General features: G+C 34.3%; 1 protein-coding gene and 1 pseudogene across 13 annotated transcripts in view; one reads left to right on the plus strand and one right to left on the minus strand.

Annotated features, from left to right (window-relative positions):
• LOC104850317 overlaps window positions 1-1,236 on the plus strand; it is a 3,370-nt pseudogene extending 2,134 nt beyond the window's left edge.
• The window catches only part of Grik2 (glutamate ionotropic receptor kainate type subunit 2), a 657,782-nt gene that overhangs the window by 444,054 nt on the left and 194,392 nt on the right, over window positions 1-19,336 (minus strand). The window lies entirely within an intron of this gene.

Below are 19,336 nucleotides of genomic sequence, written 5' to 3' on the forward strand. Positions count from 1 at the left end.
TTTGTAAGAGGGATCGAACTCGGGTCCTTGTGCTTGCGAGGCAGGTACCAGAACCACTGAGCTAAATCCCCGGCCCTTTCTAAATTTTAATATATACAATTTTTATTTCTATAATTGCTGTTTAGTTCTTTTTCAACTTTGCCTGATCTCTATTTGGTTGGTTTTAAAACTTCTATTGTCCTTTGAAATGTCTTGTTTTTATATATTAAGGGATCGAACTCGGGTCCTTGTGCTTGCGAGGCAGGTACCAGAACCACTGAGCTAAATCCCCGGCCCTTTCTAAATTTTAATATATACAATTTTTATTTCTATAATTGCTGTTTAGTTCTTTTTCAACTTTGCCTGATCTCTATTTGGTTGGTTTTAAAACTTCTATTGTCCTTTGAAATGTCTTGTTTTTATATATTAACCCACTCAATAAATTCCAGAATTATGTTTAACACTGAATAACACACACTAAAATATCCTTATATTAATCTTATTAATATTATATCCATGCTTCTAAAAATTGATCTATTATCAAGCTCTCATGGATAGCTACTGACATTTCTATTTTTTGTTTTTAACTCCAACATTGTGCATAACTTTGTTAGTGGTGGAGGGTGGAGGAGGCATTGTTCTTTTCTTGACTGGGAACAATTTCCCCATGAGATTTTGTGTGTTGTGATGGAAGCGCCCCTTTTCATTAGTTTTGTAATTGTATTTGATTTTAGCAGATGTCCAAGGGATTTCAGTGCCCCAAATCAGTGCTTATATCACAATATTTTTTCAAAGATCTCTGTGTTATGTAGAGTAAAATGCAGGTATATAATATCCTGCATAAAAACAGTTTTTGTGCTCTTCCTTTCCAACTTGGGCCTGGCAGAATGGCTCTTGTGAAGAAGGGAAGCGAGAAGGGCCATTCTTTCACCAATGAGGTAGTGACCTGTGAATACACCATCAGCATTCACAAGTGCATCCATGGAGTGGACTTCAAAAACAGGCCTCTCACACACTGAAGGAGATCCGGAAATTTGTCAAGAAGGCGATGGGGACTCCAGTTGTGCTCATTGATACCAGGATCAACAAAGCTGCCTGGGTCAAAGGAGTAAGGAATGTGCCACATCATATCTGTACAATGTTGTCAAGAAAATGTGACAGGGATGAAGATTCAACAAACAAGTGCTATCCTTTTTTAATGTAGCTGCCTGTTGCCATGTTCAAATTCTCTAGACAGTGAATGTGAATGAGAATTAACTTTCAAATAAAGTTACAAAACTGAAAATAAAAGGAGAAACAAGCTTTGTGTATTGATTTCTTTTTTCAACTTTTTGTTTTTTATTAGGACATGTTTGCATAACATAAGGATCACACTCTTTGTGGGGAGGTGGTACATGCACATAATGCATCTTAATTCTTTTTTCATTCCCTTTCATTCCCCTCCTTCCCAACTCCTTTCATCTTTTGGCCCCCTTCCCTCTTGAGAAAGATCCATCAACCTGCTTCCTATTATACATCTTTCATTTTGCTCTTTACTTATATTTTGGGTTTCTCATGTAAGAAAAAACATGCAATATTTAAGCTCACCTCTGATTTATTTCACTTAATATTATGGTCTTGGGGGTGTACCCATTTTCCTACAAATAACTCTCTAATCATCTTTCATGGAAGAGTAGTATGTCATTGTTTACAAATATCACATTTTCTTCACTTATTCATCTGTTGATGGACAGACACATAGGCTGCTTCCAAAATTTAGCAATCATGAATTGCGCTACTATAAACATAGCTATGCATTTATCACTGTAATATGATGTCTTTAACTCTTCTAGGAATGTAGCTAGAAGGGACTAAATGGGCCAAATGGAATTTCTACTTTTAGTTTTCTGAACAAGCTCCATAATCATTTCCATTGTGGTTGCTAAAGAAATACCGCCCCCACTTGGTTCCTTGGCCAGTGTCAAATTTTCTTCTTTCTGTTTTCTGGTAAGCAGAGATTTCAGTCCCCTTTCCTAAGAACATTCACCTCTTCCAGATTCTGGATATATTCAGGAGTTTTGGTTTCAAGTCCATGCCCTGTTGTAACCTATTGTTTCCTATTCTTGAGTAGGGATCTAGTGCTGAACTTGTCACCAAAGTCCCTACCCTGGAAAACAACACTGTAGTATTATAGTAACTGGCAGTGTAACAGTGTTGACTTTAGACTCTCTGTTTTTCTGTTTTTTTTTCCATACTGTACTTAATATATAAATTTTTTTAAAAATAGTTTTCTATCTTTTTTGGAAGTTATCCATAATATTTTGCTTGTTTCCAGAAGCAAAATTGTATATTAACTTAGTCTACTGTATGACTAGATCTGGTCACCTAAACTCTGTATAGGGCGTCATAGTCAGGAGATGTTTATTCTGCACGCCCCCAAGCCATGCACTCCTTTTGCTAGGCCATTTTTATATTCTGAAAAACTTAGGTCCTTTTATCAAGGTTTTTTTTGTGTGTGTCTTATTCCCTGATAATGTATTTGTTTCTATACTTGTGATCAATCTTGGTTATTAATGTGATTGGATTGAAACGTACCTAGAAAACTTGCAAAGTACCTTTCTGAGTGCATGTGTGAAGGTGTTTCCCGAAATAACTGACATTAGGGGCAGCACACTGATGGGGAAGACTCTCCATAATTGTAGGTGATTTCATCCAATATGGTGGGAGCCAGGAGAAGCCCACTATCACAGCCTTCCTGTCTTTTTCTCTGTTTCTCTGTGTCTCTTTTTTCATCCTGGATGTCATTAGGTGAGCAGCTTTGGCTCACTACACCCTTGGCATAATGTTTCTGCCTTGCCACAGGCCTGGAAGCTATTGCCAGTTGATCATGGACAGAAGACTCTGAAACCATGAGCCCAAATACGTGTTTCTTCCTGTAAGTTGTTTTTCACAGATATCTGGTCACAGGGACAAAAAGCTGATTAACACTGTCCTTAACATCAAACAGCATCTGTCTATGTTCTTTATTGCAAGTGGGAATAATCCCATATATTTCTTCTACATTTACCTCATTATATTGTATTTATCTCTTCATTTGTGTTATGATTTTTATCTAGATGTCCTCCTAAAGTCTCATGTGGTCATGGGTAGAGTTCTTCAGAGGTGTTTAGAGTATATCATGCTAGGATTAAAAGATGTGATGCTGGAACAGATTTATTGCCCAATGCTAAGATTAAGGGTGTCTCACCCTGGGTGTGAGTGCAAGTAGCCTAGATAAAACATAAGGGACAGAATGAGGGTTACTGTGGTCATTTGCTGCTTCATTACTTTCCTGCCTGATGCCTTGCTGCCTTCTGCCTGCCAGGAACCGTTTCTCCTCTGTGATACCCTCTGTCATGCCACCCTGCCTTGGAACCAGCCAACTATGAACTGAAACCTTTACAAACTGTTAGCTGCAATAAATCTTTCCTCCTTTGACTTTGGGCATCAGGCATAATGTTTCAGCAACAAGAAAAGTAACTAGGAAAACCTGCATTGTATCCTTTTAGGTATCAATTATTTGAGATTAAGGGATTTAACATATTTATCATTATTTATGTTGTTGGTTTAGTATCTGGGTCACTGTAACCAGTCTGTTAAATGACTGAGTAAGTGAAACATGAATTGGTTGTATTAAATGATCACCAGACTCACACATTTGCAACTTGATATACATATATTCACACTTACATACACATGGCTACTATCAAAAAGATTAAAAATAAGGACTGGTGAGGATGTGGAAAAAAGGAAACACTTGCATATTGTTGATGGGAAAGTAAAATAGTATGGCTACTACAAAAAACAAAATAGATTTTTCTCAAAAAATTCAAAATAGAGCTACCAATTTCAGAGTATTTAAATATGAATTTTATAAAAATTAAATCAACACATAGCCCCAGAATGAGCAAGTATTTTTTAAAATGCAGCAGCAAGTTTTGGATAAATTTCTGTCTGACTTAATGTTAACTCTTTTTTGTTTTGTTTTGTTTTGGTTCTGGGGATCGAACTTGGGCCCTTGAGCTTAAAAGGCAGGCCACGGAACCTCTGAACTAAATCCCTGGCCCTTAATATTACCTATTTTTGAAAAACACCAATTTTTTATAGCTTGTAATCATGTAATCATCATTATCTTAGTATAAAGTTGTTTAATTATTTAGCCAATATGTAGCATTTTTATTGGGCGATTCCTCATTTGTTGTTCAAGTGAGTAAATTATTAGGAATAAGAAACTCTGGTTTACTGAACAGAATACTCTTTCATGAAGTAACATTCCCACCTATTGGAATTCATCATGTAACTAATAATTGAGTCCTCTAATCTTGCATTTCTGAATGTTGAACATATATATGTATAAATAAATATTGCATTACTCGTTTGAGAGTGGTTTACTGCACTAATCTATGTCAGTTCCTTCTCTTTCTCTGTGTGATAATTCCATTTAAAAAAGTTTTAACTTGGGGTTATTATGTTGATTTATAATTTTCATCTGCTATATTCTTTAAAGATATAAAAACTGAAACAATGGTGTGGTGTAAAAGCAAGAATTTTGATGTTGATTCGCTTAATGAAGAGAAATGATTCCTCTGTCTTTCACTCTTCTAGATTTTGTTCCTTAAGTACTTTCCCTTTATTCAGATTTCCAATGGCCTTTTTAAAATTCTAGATTTGCTATTTTCTCTGAGTGTTAAGGAAATATTTCCAGATGGAGGACAAAGCAACAGTCTTTGTTAGTCTCTTTGTCAAAAGAAAATAGTAGGTTCTGTGAAATGACACTGAACTAAGCCATTTTCACTCAAACATTTATAAGGTATGGGTTTCTGGCTGAAAAGGCATCCTCTAGAGAAAACAAAACAAAGCAAAAAAATCTTCTAATGGAGAAAATAGTTTAAATTATTTTTGAGTAGATGGGAATAGGAATAGAAGAAAAATTGATTCTTTCTGATATTGCTTTTAAGGGAACTGATTTGCACCAGTAAGTCCAGAAAATAAAGAGAATAAATATTACAAATGAAGTAGAATTAAAATAATTTTACGTTATAAATAAAAAATTTGTCAAAATATTACCATTATATTTTAAAATAAAATTTGGGAAATGCTACATACATGCAAAACAAGTTCCATTTATCATTTTATTTATGCATATAATAACATCAACTGCAGCCATCATGCCAATACTCAATGACAGATGGTATGTGATATAAAAAAATCTAGTTATATGCATCTACATCATTCAAAATCTGCCATATTAAAAAGGATTTTGCTCATATTATAGCTACTTCTAATTTTCTCTGCCAGAGTAAGCAATTTATTAGGCAGCATGCTTGATGAGAGCAATTAAATTCCCATTTTTCCAGGATGGGAACATCTTTCATTAACAAGCATCAAAGAAAAGCACCAAGCAAAATACATGGAGAAAAAAATCTAGTTGCATAAGTTCTCACTAAAATATTTTTTTCTGTCTGCATCTGTCAAAACATAATAGGCTACTCTATGGTAATAGTATTCTCTATGAAAAATATGCAGGAATTTATTCAATAGAAAAACTGTAAATTATTTTCAGTGTTATATAGAACCTTGAAAAAACACCCAGCCAGTACATTTCATCTGGTACATCACAGATCAGAAAAGGAAGCTACTGACTAGAGCACAAATGTTTTGTATAAAGATCTGTGAGTTTCAAGAATCAGCACCTAACATGGACTATCTTAATCAATGGAGGAATAGGATATAATGAAAGCAGAAAGAGTGTCACAGGAACCAATGAAGAGAATTTTACATGATTCAAAACCTGAATGGTTTTTACCTTGCTGTTGCAACATCGATGAGTCAGATTGTGCAACTTCTTGAATTTAAGACATTTCAACATTGTGGCTTATGTACATACCAAGACTCAGATTCTATCCATGCGGTTTTTTCATTTTTTTTTCTTTTTTTGAGACAGGGTCTCAGTATGTAGCCCCGGATTGCCCACAGCAATCTTCCTGCCTCAGCCTCCCAAGTGATGGGATGACATGTACACACCACCACTCCCAGGTTTCAGTGTGTGTGTGTGTGTGTGTGTGTGTGTGTGTGCTAATTCTTCTTATACAAGCACACTAGCCCATATTCTCTATATTATCGTTTCACATCATCAGTCAAAATCTCATTCACTAAACCTTTGCTTAATTAGTGCTTTTTTGTAAGTGCAAATTCCTGTACCCTTTGCTTACTCATGTTCTCTTCTGTCTTCTCTCTGCCTTTTTGTTATATTCCCATTATATTCCTCATTGATTATTTCATTGTTCAATTTCCAAAGAGGCAAAATCTGATTCACATGAGTAATTATTACTGTTGGAGAGTACAGAGCTTTCCATAGCAGGTGACTCACTGTAGAGTTTATGAGGTTAGAGAAGTAGACAAGTCACATGGAAACAATGTGGATTCCCTTGATCAAAGAACGGTGCAGAGGAACTTCTACTTTTCAAGAACTTTGAGTGAAGGTGTGTCCATTATACACAAATGACATCTCCTACTCCCATTTCGTGTATATCACATACTCTTTGCAAACTGAAATGCAGACAACTCTAACCTATACGTTCCCATTTCTATGAAGCTTTGCATAAATTGTTGCTTCTGCCTATAACTCTCTCAATCCACATCTTGCCTTTCCTAATTGAAATACTATCATACATTCTAGATACATTATCGAATGCTAATTTTCAAAGAATCTCAAATTCTTTCTTAGTATTTCAATATTTTATGCCATTTATATTCTGTCTTATATTACAAATGTTTGTGCTTCATTTTATAAACCATACTTTAATTTTCTTAAGGACGTGAAGTACTTAATGCACTCTCTAGCCTAAGCAGCACAAAGGCTGATCCTGTGTATTTACTGCTCAACATGTTCTTCCTGAATACATTAATTTATCCACTCCACAAATATTTATTGAGTTCCCCACATCTTGCAGATGCTATTGTAGGTTCTGTGGCTACAGTAGTGAACAAAACAGACAAAAATTTCTAAGCACTTGGAACTTAATTTTATCAGATGGCAAAATAAGCATATATATAGATATATAATTTATATTTTATTATATGGAATTATCAAAATATACAGGGAATGTCTACATTTCTGGTAGTAAAAAATTACTACTGGAAAAGATACATTGGCATTAATCCTACTCAAGAAACTCCTTGCTTCAAACACACTTAGCCCAACATTCTTGTTGCTTTATGAAGCAGTTCTGGAATCTTCTTTCATGACTTTATGAGACATGATCAAAATGCAGTGCATGCCGCTACTATCCAACAGAGAGCAAGTCTCATTAAAACATTTTTGTGTGATTTCATCCAAATTATTGAGCAGATCTGTACCATGCAACTTCTGGCTCTTCCCCAAAGTCAAAATGACCATGAAAGGTAAACATTTTGAATCTATTCAGGATATTGAGGCAGCCACAGCCGCAAAACTAAAGATACTCAGGAAAGAGGACCTCCAGAACTGCTTCAGAAAGTGACAAGAACAGTAAGTGTATTCAAGGGAAGGGGGTTAACTGAAGTGTGCTTTTAATGTAATAATTTTTAAAATTTAAACATTCACTATAAAGTTAACAAAATATTTGCTTAGCTAACAATGGCATCTACATATGTGTGTATTTACATAGATATAGATACATATGGGATGGAAAGTAATTACTTTTATGAAGATTGGAGGGAATATTCAATCAGAAGATTATATTCAATCTGAGGAATGTGTATATATGAATATAAATAATTATTGGTCCGAAGAAAAACAAAGCATCAAAGGAAAACTAGGAGGGCTAGGAGTCAGGTAGCAATTTCAATGGAGTGGTCAGGGAGGTCTGCACTGAGAAGGTCCTGGAGGAGAGGTACTGGGAGGGAGCTGTGAAGGAGGAGCCCTCCTGTTAGGGTGAAGAGCAAAGTGCAAATTTCCAGAGGCAGGAGCATGCCTGGTATATTCAAGAAAGAGAAAAGAGGCTATAGAGAGAAAAGAGCAGAGAGGTGGGGTGGGTACCCCCAAGGCAGAGCAGTTAGGGTGGGAGGGTGAGGGAGGAAGGGACTTAGAGGCAGTTCTCATAGATTTATCCAAATGAGTGATGTGATTCTAGTCTGAATTTAGAAGAAAATGAATAGAGGCACAAACAGATACAGGGCTTTAACAGAAGGCTCCTGAAATAATCAAAGAGGGAGATGATGGTGACTTGGACCAGGAATGCAGTGGTAAATGTGTTAGAAGTGATCAGATTCTGGATATAATCTCAAGGTAGAAATGACAGCTTGGCTGTCAAATCACACGTGTGATGTAAGAGAAAGAAAATTTAATAATGAATTCCAATTATTTTGGAGGAATTTTATTATAATCATTACACCAATTAATTACAAAGATTGATGGGTTCATTGTGATATTTCCACGCTTGCAGGCATCCTTCAGTAACCATGTCCACCCACCCTTCTACTCTCCATTTCCCTTCCCCTTTTCCGCCAGCACCTGTCCTAGTCTTGCTTTAATCCTTCTCAATTCTTTTTTCAGTCTCCCATTCTTTCTCTTCCCATTCACTCGTGATCTTCATTCCATCCCAAGCTTCTACAAAGTTGGCTTATTGGTTTACTTCAATGAGTGAGAAAACACGCTATTTGTTTTTCTGGTGTTTTGCTTGCTTCACTGATAGACTGAAACTGGAACTGTGCAGCAGCAATTTATTATATCAGGGATTATTACAAATGAAAAAGATTTTAAAGATTGGCTGGGGATAAAATCAGGAATTCCATTTGAGGTGTCATAAGAAGAGAAAGCTGGAATTGAAATACATGTTTGAGAGTCATCAGATTATAGACAGTATATGAAGAAATACATAAACTTTAGATTAAAAACAGCCAAGAAAAGGGTACAGAAAAAAAGATATGAAAAAGTCCAAGAAGTGTGAAACCCAAAAGCTCTGTTTTTTAAAAAATATTTTTCATTGGTACATTTTAGGTATAAAGTTACATTCATCATTGGGATCTTGTACCTTAACATGATGTATCTTGATTCTTATTTTTTTACCCATTCTCCTGGCCTCCCTTCACCCCTTCTACCTTTCCCTATTTACAAAGACTTTGTTTCCAGTTTTTCCTTTTCTCATATTTTTTTCTTTTCCCTTCTTTCCTTTCCTCTACCCCTCCCAATTCCCCTACACCTTTAGACCTTTTCTTCGTATAACACACTATCAATTATACATTTTGATCCTTATTTACACTTTTAAATTTTTCACACCAGACAAACTATTCGGTATTAACCCATATGTGAGTTATTAATTTCGCTTAAGAGTATGGCCTCAATGTGCATCCATTTAGCTATAAATGTCTCTAGTTTCTCATTCTTTGTGGCTGAGTAGTAGTCCATTTTATTTTTTTAAAACCCACATCTTCTTTATCCAGCCTCCAGTTGATGGGCAATTGGGCTATTTCCAAGTTTAGCTATCACAAACCATGCCATTATAAACATGGGTGAGCATATACCATTGTGGTATGGTTCCTTTAATTCTGTTGGCAAGATAGCTAGCAGAGGAACAGCTTTGAAAACAAACAAACAAAAAAGATGCAGGAAGACCCCAAAGGTGGCTAGGAAGGAGCAGTAATACAGGTGGAAAGAAAAAAAATGATTGGATGCCTAGAATCCAAAAGAAGGTAAGGTTTCTGGAAAAGAGAGAGTGTCAAAATTTTGCAAATGTCCATATAGATGGACTAAGTGAAAACAGACACGCAGGAAAGTGGGGAGGGGTGTAATGGAACTGTTGCTAGGAAACTTTTGAAGCAACCTTGCTGACAAAAGATGAAAATACATTAAAATTATTGCAGTATTATAAAAAGAAAACTAATAATGTGCAAAACTTTTGTTTTGAATCTTAACTGTTCCTTTGTAACTTCATGACCACAAGGATAGCTAATTAATCTCTCTGACTTTCAGTTTTCTTATCAATAAAAGAAAAATAATAATATTTATACAACAGGGATTGTTATAAAGTTTAATAATTGATGTATGTATCTGTGGTATCATATATTTAGTACATGTTTTTAATATGACTAGTAATGGTCTAAATAGACATCGGTTCATTCCTTTAATATTACTACACTAATTTTTCACTGGGATGCAGAAGGTGGATACTTAAACTCACACATTAACAAACAGCAGGAGCTGTGACACAAATCTGTGTGGCCTGGCTTTAGACTTGCTCTTAACTACAGTTTGTTTCTCAATGAATGTGATTCTTCTATAGCCTGATACACAGTGAATATTCGATAAACGTCTGTAAATTTAATTGTAGGACATCAGAAGAAATTTCACTCCTAAATCTAGAAATAAGCCATCATCAAATAGTTGGCAATTTATAAAAGCATCCATGCTGCCAAAGAAGAATTTTTAGGAGGAAGAGATGGGAAGGCCATGGGGTGTCATTTAAGCTACTTACAGGTAGAGTGGTCACAGCTGTTATATGCTCTCTGGGCTACCTCTCAGGTTACCAAGCAAAACCCGAATGATTCTGAAGCAGTCCAAATGCGCAACCAGGTAGTTAACATCCATTTCTTTGTTCAAATAACCCATATGCTAGACTCTGATTAGCTGTCTTGGCACCAGCGGACACACCATTCTAGGCTGGTTGTTTTCTGGCTTGTGGTATTCTGTAATAAAGTGGAGCCTCAACTCCAACAAAATGAAATGTCAGTTCAGTGCCAACACTATTCTCATCTTCCAATTTTAGTCAACAATATAGAAAATATACAGGCACAATGTAGATTAAACCTGCAGAGTAAGTGGTTCCTAGGACACCTTCAATGATACACTGAAGGCATGTTTTATTTTTGCCTAGTACTTTAGCCTGTTGGGCACATTTTTATATTAGCTAAGAGAACAGAGAAAGGACATAATTATGTTGTCAATATATAAACCCATACATCTATGAACAGCATTGGGATAGTAGTGGTTCAAGATATCAGGTTCAAAACTCACAGATCCAAATCTTGGGAAGAGCCTACAGTGAAGAACTGACTTTGAGGTGTCATCCACTGACACTGCATGGATGGGCTGCCATCGGAATGAAATAACCCAAGTTTGTGATTGGGGCTCAAAGTTTTAGAGGCATCTGCACCCGCACTTTCCATTTTTGCCCTATTGCTGTACTCCCACTTGGAATATTGGAACTCTATCCATTCATCAGAGTGTGATATTTATTTTTCAGTCCTTCCCTTTTAGGACCGCTTCCTTATAAAAAATGATTATACATTGTATTAATTTATCTTTTACTAAGACCCATGAATGCAAGGAGAGATCTAAGTAATATTTTATTACCTGCTTTATATATCGTGGAAAATAAAGTCAATGCACCATGTGTTCTCTTGGTTTGTTGTACCGACCTATGTTTATGATTCACACTGTTGTTTAAGATAAACATACGCCCTATAAATACCCTAGCTAATGAGCATATTTAACAAAATAGTTAGCTTTTATGTTCTGACTTATAATTTTAACATTTAAGTTCAGCTAAAATCTCATTGAATCACTATACATGTTTCAATTTGTGGTTCACTTGTGAATTATTTTCTTACTTGGAAAATTATAGTTTCCAGGAATATGTCCATTACTTTGAATGCTTAATGATTAATTTTTATGATTTGAAGATTGTTTTCATAAAGATATGTACTTGGTGACCACATTTAAAAGTATACAGAATATGCTATTATTTTACTACCATTTATATATTTTTCTGACATATTACTGACCTATAAAACCAAATACATCACACTAATTAAACTTCTTATCATGCAAATGGCCAATTTGCATTCGGTAAAATGAAAATTTACATTAACCTGATATTGATTTTGTTTGTACCTCTATTAAATCAACTGTTATCCAGATGTCAAAGAAAGCAAATCTGGTCCAACAATCTATTACTTGATATGTAAAGATAGCTTTACATCATCTAATTTCGAGGGCTCACATATTAGTAAAAATATTTTTATGAATTTATTTACTTCAAATTCATGAAGTTGTATGAGTTTATGAAGTACAGCTTCATATTTTGAAGTATACTTACATAGAATGATTAAGCCTAATTAACATAAGCATTAGGTCACCTATCTTGAGCAAGGAGGGAATCTCCATCACTTCCTTCTACAGACAAGCCAGTTAGATCGCTAGATACAAAAATACAGTGTGTTCATTATATATTTATAAAGTGTGACTTTTTCTATATATCACAAGGTTTTTTTTTTTCTTACTTGGCTCTTGTTTATGACTCTTTGCCATAACAAAACACTTAGATAGAGACATACATTTCAAAGACAGACAAGCCAATAGTCATAAATATTTGTGTTCAAATATCTTGAGTCTCATGAAATTCTCCTCATTAGCACAGGAAAGTAATTTGTGAATGTCACTTTTAAAAATAGACATATACCTCTATATGTTTATGTTCTGGTAGGAAATAACAAAAGACCTCAACTTAGCATCTCAGAAGCCGAGATAAAATATTCACTTCTATGTGTAAGTATGACAGATATTTGTCCAATGCATATAACCTTGGATTTTCAAATAAAAATCTTGGTCAATATGTCAATTTTCTACTCATCAACAAAAAGAAGGAGCAGTCCTGTCTAAGATAAATACCAATTTCCTCCAGGCAAAGATGAGAAAATATATGTAGTTTCATTAATTTTATAACCTATACTGACCCTAGGGGAATATCAGTGTTAGACACCTTAACAATTATCACTGAAAAAATACTGCTATTACCAGCTTGGTAATAGCAGGGACTGAAGATTTTCTGTAGATTTCCACAATTCTTCAGATTCAACAAGTTTTCAGCAAGAATCCTGGTCTGAAACACATCCTAGAATGAGTGGCTTCCTTGTAATCTTTGGCAAGGCCTGCTGATATTACAAGTACATAGAGACAATTTTCTCCCTATCTGTGAGTCTGAGCACTCCGTAGAACATGTGTGGAAATCTGACATGTTCAAAGCATCACCCAGGTTTATTTCATTAGAGTATGGACTAATAAGACACAAATTTCAGACAAAACATGCTTATTGTATAGCTGAATGATAATCATTTACCAATTAGGCCTTTCAGAAAAATCTCTAAATTGAAAGTGTACTAGGTAGAAACCGAAATTTTCACATAAGCTTCCTGGAAAGAAAAGCATTAATGCACAGTGCAAGCATGAAATGGAAACAGGAAGTGATGGTGCGAGCACAGGCAGACCCAGCTACAGACCAGATGCTAATTTAAGATAATACGCTATAAAGTGGAACCAGCTGCAAAAGCCTATAAATTAATCTCACGGTTTACTTATTGGGCGAAAAATATAAAGCTGAAGTTTAATTGCTTCAACACAAATAAAAACAAGTATTTCCAGGAGACAGTCTCAGAAATACAATCAATTAATAGAAATAGATAATAAAATGCTGTTACACTTATATTTGAAATCATGCTGTGTGTCAGTCTACTTTCCCATTGCTGGACACGATGCCCAACACAACTTAAAGAGGAAGGGTTTAATCTGGCTCACGATGTAAGAGAATTCAGTCTGTGGTCAGCTCATTCCACAGCACAAACATCATGGCAGGAGGGCATCGTGGAGCAAAACATCTCAGTTCATAGCAGTTGGAAAGCAAAAGGAGAGTGCCAGAAAGGGAGGGTGAGGGAGCAGACCATCACCCCCAGGGTCTTGCACCCAGGCCTACTCAGACTTGCCAGTAAAAATGTATTCCACCAATTCTCAGGAAGGAGAGCGAAGAAAATCAAGAGCAAACTAAAAAAGGTGACATTCCACCCTAACTACGACATGGTTCAGCTAAAAGCAAACCCTTCAATATGCAAGAAAACCATATTCAGGTGAGTTTGGTTTCAGATTACTAAGAAAAAGACATTTAATAATGTGGAACTGTTCTCCCCAAAATGCCTCAAAAGCTCCCTAAATGGAAACAAGATAAAAGTTATGGGCTTAGAATTTAATTACTTACACCTTATCCTATTACTTGCATTTAGTTTTTGCTTAAATTTTATTTAACTAAATCATTTTCAGAGTAATACTGTCTCACTTATGCACATGTATATAATTAAAATCTTGGTCTGCTACAAAAATTAGAAAAGTATTATATTCATGAATTGCATATACTGAGTTAATATAACATTACCCAGTACTATCTTATTGCAATGTTACCATTGATAATTGGGGAGCTTAATTCGTTGGGACTTGGAGAGAATTTCACTGTATTCTATTTCTTATCTTTGAAGATAATGCAATTCAATGGCATATATTACCAGCAAAAAGTAATAACATTATTCTAAATATGAATAAATTGTATGACAATATCAAATACTATCAGGTGTGACATATTTGCATTTGAAAGACTGAATTCTTCATAATATTGCAAAAGTATTCATTTCAATCTAATTTTATCCAGTATATTGTAAAGAATAGCATTTTCTAGATATGAATATAAAATTATGTTTTAAAAATTATCTTGTTATATATTGGAAAGTGTAATATTAGCTAATAAACTTTTTTAAAGTACTTATAATTATTTGATATACCTGTTAGATTAAAAATTTGAATGTAATCTTATACATGGTATTCCTGATTCACATTTTTCTCCATTGAAATATCCAGGAAACCAATTTTATAGCATTACAGTAGCAATCTGCTTTGAGCTGTTTTTAAAAAAGTAAGCTTGCACATTTCTGATTTTACGCAGTCTAGAACACAGAGAAACACTTGGACTGAAAGCTATTTTCCAAATTTTCATGCCAGAATATATTGTAATATCCAAAAATTAAGTATAGAACTCTCCACTTGAATATAAATTTTTCTTCTTCACAAATTAAATGGGTTAGAATATTATATTATAACTTTGCACAAAAGCAACATTTTAATGTTTTATTCATATCAGTTATAATTAGAATCTAGATTTATCTTTGCCATTTTTAAATTTATAGCTTCCTTTTGTTACCCTTTTATTTCTGATAAATATTTTGTATAAATACCTACAACTTATCTTAAAAATAATATATTCTCTAATTTTATTTACTGATATATTTTTATATATAATCTTAATAGGAAGTACAAGAAACCCTTAAATTTCTTTTTAAATTTAAATTACAATTTTCAATACAATACAAAGAAGCAAACACAGAGTTACATAATGGTAACTGCATGGAAGTTACATCATCACTAACATAAAAGTCTAGTTAGAGATTAATAATATCGTAAAATATTTTTATGAGTTAAAAGAAAAATTGTCTAGAATTACCTTTAAACTCACTAGACAGGGCAAAAAGCATTTGGTAGTTTTTTTTTTCTTCCAATGCACACTCAATTTAAATTTAACAAAGACTGAATGTTTATTCATATTTATGTTATTTTAACCTCTACCTTTCTCCACAAAGGATTTCAAAAGGTCCCCCAAAAATAACAGCCATGAAAAAAAAAGTACATGACATGAACGAGTGAGATTTACAGAAGGATAAGAGGTCCCAGTTGACTCTGCTATTCCCTGCTGGGTATCTTCCCCAAAGAATTAAAAGCATCATTCTACTGCAACATATGCACACCCATGTTTACAGCAGTTTGGAATAGCTAACTATTGGAAACAGCCCAAAAGCCCATCAACTGGTGAGTGGCTAACTATGTGCTTTTTAATAAAATGGAGTACTACTCAGCCATAAAGAAAGATAAACTTGAGACATTTATAGCTAAATAGAGGCACCTTGAGGCCATACACATAAGTGAAATAAATAGGACACGTGTAAATAGAGAGACTCATATCTCTGGTGTGAGAAACTGAAGGTGTAAGTGAGAACCAAAATGTGAAAGATATTGTGAAATAGGAAGAAAATGTTTAAAGGGGAAGGGGAACTAGGGAAAGGGCAGAGGAAAGGAAAGAAAGGAAAGGAAAAACTGAAAGGAAGAAGTAAAAAATGGAAACAAAGTTTACATATATGGGGGTTAGCAGGTTTGAAGGGAGGGCAGGGGAATGGAAAAAAATAAGAATCAAGATATATCATGTACAGGTACAAATTCTCAATGAAGAATGCGATAATAAGGTGTACCTGAATGTACCAATAAGCAATAAAATAGAAAAGGGCTAAAGGTGTAGGGAAAATGGGAAGGGTATGGAAAAGGTAATAAGGGAAAAGAAAGAAATAGGAAAAAATGAAAAAGTGGAAATAAAGTGTTTTAAATGGAGAGGGGAGGAGGGGGTGAAGGGAGGGCAGGGACAGGAGGACAAAATGAGAACAAAGACCTGTCATGTAAAGGTATAAGATCCCAATAATGAATGTAACTATCCTGTATACCTAAAATGTACCAATAAACTCAATAAGAAAAAAAAAAGATTTATAAAAATAGGTTTGTCACAGATTACTATACACACATTATGCCACAATGTGCTAGTTACTTTATTAAGTCCCAGAAAGTTAGACATAGTTAAAGCTAAGTCTTTAATTTGCTCACTGATGAATGAAGATGCTCGGAATACTTTAAAGAAATGGATCATGTAACAAAGTAGTGTGAATTCTTAGTAGAATAATTGACTTTTAGTAAGCAACACCTCTGCTGACCACCACCAGAATAACCACTCTATACACCAAGACTTATACTTAAAGTTATTCAAAAGGAAATGCTTGCTATGGTAAAAATAATGCAGTTGTTTTGGGAAATTTAATTTCTTGCAGGTAAATTTTGAATTGGAGTATAAAAGTCACAATCTCTATGTATGCTTGCCTCACTCTACAAATACAAAAGTACAATGGACATTTATTTCTAAGCAAAAATTAAAAAAAAAAACGTTGGCCTTATGATGGCAAAACCTTTCCTATCCTCTCATGCATTTCCATCTATTTAATTAATTATAAAATGAATGTATCTTTTCCTTAGCACATTTTTAAATGCTCATAGAATATTTTATTATGAACACAAAGTAAAATATTGGCTACAAAACCTAAGGATATTAGAATGATATCCTTAAGGGAATTAGTATACTTGTCAGAGTTAAAAATAAGACAAATAAAACTATAATTTAAATACTAGTGGGAAAAAGAAAGGATTTGGTACTGAATATTGCAATCATTTGTTTGCTGAAGAGAAGCAAGAATGTTCTACTTGCCCAACAATATTTTTGAGACTTTTCTTAGGAAAAATAGTAAGTGAAAAAAAGCTAGGAAAGAACAAAAAGTAGTTAAAGAAGATAATAAAATAGTAATCAAGTAGTACCGAGAATTTCTTTTAGAAGCAAAGATTGACATGGTAGTAACACATACTCTGGCAGTAGGAAATAAGAACAGGAGATATGGAGATGATAATAGGCTTCTGAACACATAAATGTAATTTCCATCTTCATCTATTCAGACTTGTCCTCTAGTTTTCACACTGCTGTCAATATCTGCTGCTCACAGAATATTAACAGCACTTGTTGAACATTGTTTAAGGGCGAGGCAGTAAGATTAAGCGATTTGAAATTGCATTTATTCCTTATATTTATTCAACAAAGTTGATGTTACTGAAAGTGTACCAGGTAGAAACTAGATTTTGCAGGGGTAAAATGGTCTTTCCAAACTACGTAGATCACGGATGTGGAAAGTCTGAGAGTCAGACTCAAGGCCATGTGTTCACAAAGACTGCTCAGAAGGCATCAGTAATATGAACAACTGAGCGAGAAGACGGCTGTTATTTTCTGCAAGTGTGAAGCAACAGGGATATTTGGCTACATTTTCCATACCAACCATATTACTACCTGCTGCTAGAGCTTTAGTGCTTTACAAAAAACAAACTTCAAAGATAAGTGATTAAATAAGAAATGTGTGCACCAAGCTCAATGTACTATTTCTTTAAGAAGGCAGGAAAGAAAGTTAAAGAGATCTCCAGCAATGATATTTAAAATAACTGTATCAAAGTGTAAGGGTTAACTTTAAGATGCTAGGAATTAACTTCCTTCCTAGAATCATTCCTCCTGAAAGGATTGAGGTGGCTAAAGATTTAATCTAATTAATATCTACTTTTATTTTGATTTCATCAAGTTCATTGGTATTTTAAAGGTATACAGCACAGTTACAGTCATCATTGGGATCTTGTATTTTTATATGATGTATCTTGGTTCTTATTTCTTCCCCATACCCCTGCACTCCCTTAATCCCCTCCACCCTTTTCTATTTATAAAGATGTTGTTTCCATTTTTTTCCCGTTTCTCATATTTTTTTTTAATTTTTTTCATTGAGTTTATTGGTACTTTTTAGGTATACAGTACAATTACATTCATCATTAGGATCTTGCACCTTTACATGACACATCTTGGTTCTCATTTTTTTCCCTTACCCCTGCCCTCCCTTCACCAACTCTTCCCTTCCCTATTTACAAAAACTTTGTTTTCTGTTTTTTGTTTTCTCATATTTTTCTTTTCCCTTATTTCCCTTTTCCCTAATTAATATCTACTTTTTACATTAGCAATTAGTGATTTTGTTTTAATGCACATATATATTTGGTGTTCCTTGGGCAGAAATATCAATATGTACATGAGGAGAAAAAATTCACTGAACTATTCTGTTATTTGGGTAACAGGTTTCACATATAATAAAAACACCTGTAAAAAGATTAGGTCATTGTAGATGGACATTGTTACATATAATCTACAAGTTGCATTTGGAGGAATTCAAAAATAAAGTTTAAGCTGCTCGGTTTTGTCAATTATATTTTATTATTTTACTGAGATTATTTACATGCTAAATATATTTCAAGATGGCATCATTAATTGTCATTTTAAATATAACTCCATTTAATCATTTAACATCTAAATTTAACATCTACTTAATAATTTTTAAAGCCTTACTATGACATCAACCTATGAGTAGGACTTTTAAAAAGTCATCTTACAGCCAGATGTGGTGGCACATGCCTGTAATCCAACACTCGGGAGGCTGAGGCAGGAGGATCACTGTGAGTTCGAGACCAGCCTGGGCTACATAGTGAGTTCCAGGTCAGTCTCAACTACACAGAGAGACCCTGCCTCAAAAATAAATAAATAAATAAATAAATAAATAAATAAATAAATAAATAAATAAAATTGTCTAAGAGGCATCCAGCCAGTAAAGCATACAAGTTTTGGTCTCTTAGATCAAAAGATGAGTTGTAGACATGAGGAATCAAGATTCTAACGTTCAAAAAAAGAAAGAAAGAAAGAAAGAAAGAAAGAAAGAAAGAAAGAAAGAAAGAGAAAACAGTGCATGCCTACACAAGGCTGGAAATGCCCACCGCCAGGGAGTTCAGCTTTATCAGGGTATGCCTTGACAAAAAAACTGAAAG

The sequence above is a fragment of the Fukomys damarensis genome, unplaced genomic scaffold (genome assembly GCF_012274545.1).
Source record: "Fukomys damarensis isolate Sample0158 unplaced genomic scaffold, DMR_v1.0_HiC HiC_scaffold_14, whole genome shotgun sequence".
In the NCBI taxonomy this organism is placed as follows: domain Eukaryota; kingdom Metazoa; phylum Chordata; class Mammalia; order Rodentia; family Bathyergidae; genus Fukomys; species Fukomys damarensis.